The sequence below is a fragment of the Coenobita brevimanus genome, chromosome 80 (assembly GCF_032717465.1).
Source record: "Coenobita brevimanus isolate Jiangsu-jjx chromosome 80, ASM3271746v2, whole genome shotgun sequence".
Taxonomy (NCBI): domain Eukaryota; kingdom Metazoa; phylum Arthropoda; class Malacostraca; order Decapoda; family Coenobitidae; genus Coenobita; species Coenobita brevimanus.
The window spans coordinates 42,185,576-42,192,337 of NC_137033.1; positions in this window are offsets into that span (position 1 = coordinate 42,185,576).

The following is a 6,762-nucleotide window of genomic DNA, read 5'->3' on the forward strand; positions in this document are numbered from 1 at the left end:
CCAGCACTGCGAAGAGAGCGGAGTGGTACTGCTTTCAATTGCGAGGTTGGCTGGCTGGCTTTGTTTATGTGTTTTACATCCTGAATTTGCGGCACATCATTATATGCCAAGGAAAAACTTTCTGACTACGCGGATGGTGAGATCCCATTGTGAGATGGTTTATAGTTTCATCTGTGACGTTGGCTGGCTGGCTTTGTTTGTGTGAGGGCAAACAAGATATCTCATGAACGGCTTGAGCTATCAAGATGCGGCCAAAATCTTGGACGATTACCAGAATTGGCACTCGGGGTTATGGTCACCAAAGTTCAAACAGTTGACCTTTAGCAGCTATTTTGGTGACCTTGACCTTCACCTCGAATGCCCATTTTCGAACTCGTCCAAGATTTTGGCCATACTTTTATATCATGAATATTTCATGTTGATAACCCAAGTCATTCATGAGATTTCTTCTTTCCCATACACAAACAAAGCCAGCCAGGACACCTCACAACTGAAAACATTACCACTCCCCTCACTTCGCAATGCTGGTGGTAGTCATGCAGCTTGAGGGCATACTGTATTTCTTGCAAATTTGTTTATGCCGCCGGACTTCTGTACAGTATTTTATTCCTCTAATGAGAGACCATACTTACTGGAAGATTTTGGTACAGCCTTCAATAATCCCCTCACTACACGAAGTATCCCTTTAACCTACTAAAATCGCATGCAGGTTGCCAGAATAAACAATTAAAAGCATTATCTGATTCATAAGGTTATGGTTTATGATGCAAAATGAATCGCTTATTTAGAGGTGTTACGAAATATATGAATTCAAGAAGAATAGGAGCTAAATATGGCACTACATTTTCAGTAGTAGCTATTTTCGCTGCCTGAATCTAACACTAACACTAACCTTTCTGTCCACAGGTGAGTGTCACCAGAACTGTGTGTAAGCCAGCTTCATCAGGTAATGTACAGTTGCAGACACTGATATCAATCCATTACCACACGACAAATAACAAGACAGTGAGCTGTGACTTTTAGAACCTATTGCTGTGAGCTTCAAAACCAAACACACTTTCCAAATTATCATATAACAGTTTCATATGAGTTCAACTGAAAAGTGAATCGATGTTATTGTCAGAAACTGTACACCCACAAGCTAGAGTCCTGGTATCCCCCCCTTAATTGTCAAGAGAAAAGTTTGCCTACTGATTCACTGCATTTATTTAAAACGTAGAGGACGTCCATTATTTTCCATCCAGAAGTATTATATCAAAAAGAATCATCAATGGGCAGAGAAACATGCCATTTCTCTCTCTTTCAGAAGGGCAGCCTGCATAGGTAAGTGAGGGGAAAAATATGAGGTGACCTTTTCTCTCCGATTGTATGTGCCAAGATTTGTCATGTGTATCTTTCATTTCATCGTTTTCTCCGACTGAATGACTGTTTTGGTGGTGAAGGTAAACCCCAGTGTCTTGGGTCGTATTTTATAAACCTGAGATCGCTAAGAAGATAAATATCCAGTTTTATGTCAACTTGTTAGACACATGATGTAAAATATTTGAGCTTCGTACTACGTTTCGGACTGCGTTATATACAGTGGAATGCAGTGTGATCATTTCCTATCTTCAAGGACGTAAAAAAAATGACTGTCATCTACACAAGTCTTAGTTACACATTCACGTACTTAGTCATAATAATACTGTTGTATGGACGACATGCGAAAATATTCTCCAACATACATGAATATTGCTTATCGTGTAATATTGCCATCGGTCATTTTCAGATTATAATAAGAGGGTAAGGAAACCTCTTAGTTCTTTACACTAGGTATCGGTGGCAAAAACCACTAGTAGTGCCACTTGTCTGTCAGTAGTGCTATGCTTGTGTTATATATCGGAAGAGAATGAATGAGCATTATTTCTACACAAGTTGTGGGTGCGAGGCTCTGCGACGTTAGCGAATTTATCCATTCAGCCCAAGGACGTAGTTTACATTTGTGTGTTTTTTTTTTAATCGCCAGACTTAGGGAACACTTTTAGCTATGAAAATGGTAATATATCGTGTAGTTAACCACATTTTGTTCAGTTAACTATCACACACACACACACACACACACACACACACACACACACACGACAGAGAGTTTACATAAGTACCTCATAATTTTTTTTTTTTTCTTATGCGAGGAAGAAGGAACCAAAGGCCATGAGCCCGCAGTAACAGTTCCCTCCAAGAGAAAAACAAAATACAATAGAGAGCCAAATTCAAGATCCGATCATTTTGAGATGCCTGGACACACTGCGTTTGAAAGACTGGAGATCATAGGCAGCAGGAAATACAGACAGAGGGAGACAGTTCCAGAGCTGACCTGTTGCATAAATGAAAGACTGGGAGTAACGGTTAACTCTTGCATTAGAGAGTTGAACAGAAAAGGGATGAGAGTTTGCTGCCAGACGGGTGCTACGCGCCCATCGTAGAGGTGGAGGAATGCAAGCAGACAGTTCAGAGGAGCAATGACCATTAAAGTAGCGATAGAAAAGAGATAAAGATGCAACAGAGCGGCGAAGAGACAGAGGTTGAAGGGAGTCAGTAAGAGGAGGAGAGTTAATGAGACGAAAAGCCTTTGACTCCACCCTATTGAGAAGAGCTGTATGTGGGGAGCCTCCCCACACATGAGAGTTGTACTCCACACAGGGGCGGATAAAACCCCTGTATAGAGTCAACAATTGTGCAGGGGTAAAGAAAGAGCGGAGTCGGCTTAGCACACCCAATCTCTTGGAAGCAGATTTTACAAGAGATGTAATATGATTTTACTAAGATAAGTCCCGAGTAAATGAAACCCCAAGCATGTTCAAGGATGATGCAGGATTAAGCTGAATATTATTAAACATTAGTGGGTATACCTGTGGAAGATTTTGTCGGGTTGATAGGTGTAAGAACTGAGTCTTAGATGCATTAAAGACAACCATATTATTTTTACCCCAGTCAGATATACGAGCAAAGTCAGACATTAGGTGTGCCATAGCCTCATCCCTTGTTTCTTGAAGTAACTGTTGAGATGGGCGTTGCGGGAACCGAATGGAAAGGTGAAGGGTGGAGTCATCAGCGTATGAGTGGATAGGGTTAGATGTACAGCTTAGAAGATCGTTGATGAATAAAAGGAAGAGAGTTGGTGATAGGACAGAGCCCTGAGGAACACCACTGTTGATAGATCTAGGAGAAGAACGATGGCCGTCTACAACAGCGGCTATAGAACGACCAGAAAGGAAACTAGCGATGAAGGCACAGATAGAAGGATAGAAACCGTAGGAGGGCAGTTTGGAAATTAAAGATTTATACCAGACTCGATCGAAAGCCTTTGAGATGTCAAGTGCAATGGCAAAGCTTTCGCCAAAGTCCCGAAAGGAGGATGACCAGGAGTCTGAAAGGTAGGTGAGAAGATCGCCAGTGAAGCGTCCCTGACGGAACCCATACTGACGATCGGAAAGAAGGTTGTGATAGGAAAGATGCCTTAAAATTTTTCTATTAAGAATTGACTCGAAAACTTTTGAAATACAGGACGTTAAAGCAATTGGACGATAGTTGGAGGGTTGGGAGTGGTCACCCTTCTTTGGGACTGGCTGAATGAGAACAAACTTCCAGCAAGAAGGAAAGGTACAAGTTGACAGACAAAGGCGAAAGAGTTTGCCTAGGCAGGGTGTAAGCACAGAAGCACAGTTCTTGAGAACAACAGGAGGGACCCCATCAGGCCCATATGCCTTGTTAGTACTGAGGCCAGTGATGGCAGAAAATACATCAACTGAAGAAATTTTAATGTCAGCCATGAGGAAGTCAGAGGGGGGAGTGATGGGAGGACAGCACCGGAATCGTCTAAGGTGGAATTGGAGGAGAAAGTCTGTGCGAAGAGATCTGCTTTATCAGTAGAAGAAATAGCTACAGAACCATCAGAGTAGAAAAGAGGAGGGAAGGATGATGAGGTAAAGTTGTTAGAAAGATTTTTGGCAAGGTGCCAGAATGAGCGGGAAGAATTCGAGTTGGAGAGTTGAGAGCATTTAGTATGGATGAAATTATTTTTAGTAGAGCGAAGAACAGACTTAGCACGATTCTGGACAGAAACATAAAGACGATGTGATTCAGGGGTGGGTTGGCTCCAGTACCTTTTATAGGCCTTCTCCTTGTTGCGGACAGCATTAGAACAAGCGTGATTAAACCAAGGCTTTCTTGCGTTAGTCAAAGGATATGAGAAAGGAATGTATGCTTCCATGCCCGAGAGAATAACCTCTGTAATGCGCAAGGCACACTCAGATGGCTCACGGCCATGGAAGCAATAATCATTCCAGGGAAAATCAAAGAAGTACTACCTGAGGGCCTCCCAGTCCGCGGCTCCAAAATGCCACAGACGACGCTTCCCTGGAGGGTCCACAGGCCGCACCGGAGTGATAAGACAGGTTAAGGTAATAAGGTTGTGATCGGAGGAGCCCAACGGAGAGAAAAGATTAACAGAGTAAGCAGAAGGATTAGTTGTGAGGAAGAGGTCAAGTATGTTGGAGCTCTCTCCAAGGCGGTCAGGGATATGGGTAGGGTGCTGTACAAGCTGCTCTAGGTCATTAAGGATAGAAAAGATGTAGGCTTGCTCACCAGGTGGATCCGTGAAAGGAGAGGAGAGGCCAAAGGTGGTGGTGAACATTGAAATCTCCAAGAATGGAGATTTCAGAGAAAGGAGAAATGGACAGAATATGTTCCATCGTAGAAGTAAGATAGTCGAAGAATTTTTGATAGTCAGTAGAATTAGGGGATAAGTAAACAGCACAGATATATTTAGTCAGAGAATGACAGGAAAGCCGAAGCCAGAGTGTGGAGAATTCAGAAGAATCAAGTTCAGGAACACGAGAGCAAGATAAGTCGTTGCGTATGTATACACAACAGCCACCTTTGGCTTTGAAATGAGTATAGAGAAAGTAGGAGGATACAGAAAAGGGTTTGCTGTCAGTTGCCTCAGACAGCTGAGTCTCCGTTAGAAAAAGAAGGTGAGGTTTAGAGGAGGAGAGGTGGTGCTCAACAGAGTGAAAGTTAGATGAAAGGCCGCGAATGTTGCAGAAATGAAGAAGAAGAGAGTCAGACAGTGGTTCCAGGCACCTCGAGTTGTCACCGGGAGAGGGGCAGATGGCGGGGGCATTTATGGTCCCCCCCCCTGGGGACTCCGAGGCTTGGTGAATCGACGCCATTATGGTGAATTTTGAATAGGAAGTGTAGTGTGTACTGTGCATGTAGATTGGTGAAGATAGTTAGAGAAATTTGTACTGGAGAGCATGCTGGCCTACTCTCTGTGTAACTGAGACACTGAAAAAGTTCAGCAAAGGGGGATGGTCAGGAACTAGTCCTGAGGGCTGATGAAACGGGAGCTCCAGCACTCCCTGTCATCAGCTTTCCATCCACCTCGGGAGTACTGCCCTGCTCGACTGGTGCTACAGTCTACTCCACAAATTGTTCCTAATAACACTAGATCCTCACGAGAACCTTCTTTATTCGTAATACTCATCCTTGTATTCCTCTCATTTCCATCACATTTTGCTTGATTCGAAATTAATTAAGTAATTACATAAATACTGAATACAATTCCCGAATACATGAGTAATAAAGGATGCGACAGGTAACTGCTTTTACTGTGGAATGATGAACTAAATTATTAGAAAACAATCATATTGCCTTAAAATATGTATGGAATATCGGGCAGATGACAGTGAAAATCATCTCTGAATGGTTATGAAGGGAACTGGAGGTCAAGGGTGTAATGAAACGCAGGAAATTATAATGCCTCTTCACACTTGATACAAACTCGTCAAACGCGACTGTAGTCCACCTACATATTACCTATTGGAAGGCACTAACACAGCCAGGTTACATGATTAAATTGCAATAAGCAGAGTATCCAAGATAATTTGGGGCTATTTTCATTCTTCTGCAGTTTATCCGTAGCTAAAATGGAGGAATAACACAATAACATGGTTCTACATTCTATATGGCTCTACATTTCAGGGACTGTTTAGGTCCCAATGGTTCTGGAACCAAGTATTCCTATTGTTCTTACCTTGGATTTCGCAGAATCCCGTAAGTTAAGAACTGTTGGATCCAGGTTCCAGCGGCCAAATCTTCATCACTGGACTTGGAATCCCAATTCTGGAGGGGTTGGTATGGAGATTGATCACTTTCTTGTCGGTACTTGCTGGAGGATACTTACGAACTGCAGGGATTTCAGGAGTGCAGAGGTCCTTTCTCCTGGTCACAGACGTGTTGTTGTTACTCTAAGCTACAAATCAAAACTGAGAGATTCTCATGATGCAACCCCAAAATGGTTCCATCTTGAGAAACTCAGGGATTAGGAGTGTACATATGGGCATGCAGGGGGAGTTTCAAATCGGTCAGAAGTGTTTAATACTGTTGAGGATCCTGTTGAAGGACGGGATACCTTTAAGCGTGCTACCCTGGCAGCAGCTGTTGAGTGTATTGGAGAGTACCTGAAATCAAGGAGGGGAACATTTCGCATGGGATGCTGACCACAGTTGAGGAGAGTCTTCCTGCCAGACTGGCTGGGGATCAGGAACAGCAAAGACTTCTGTCTCGATGGGCAAAGTTTCACTGAGAAGGGACAAGGAGAGGTATGTCAGGGAAATTGCTGAGAAGGAGGAAGGTCGTTTTCATGCAAATAACCTTCGACCCGCCTACTGAGCCCTGAAAAAGTTCCATTCCAGATCCACCTCTCAGGTTAACTCTGTTCGA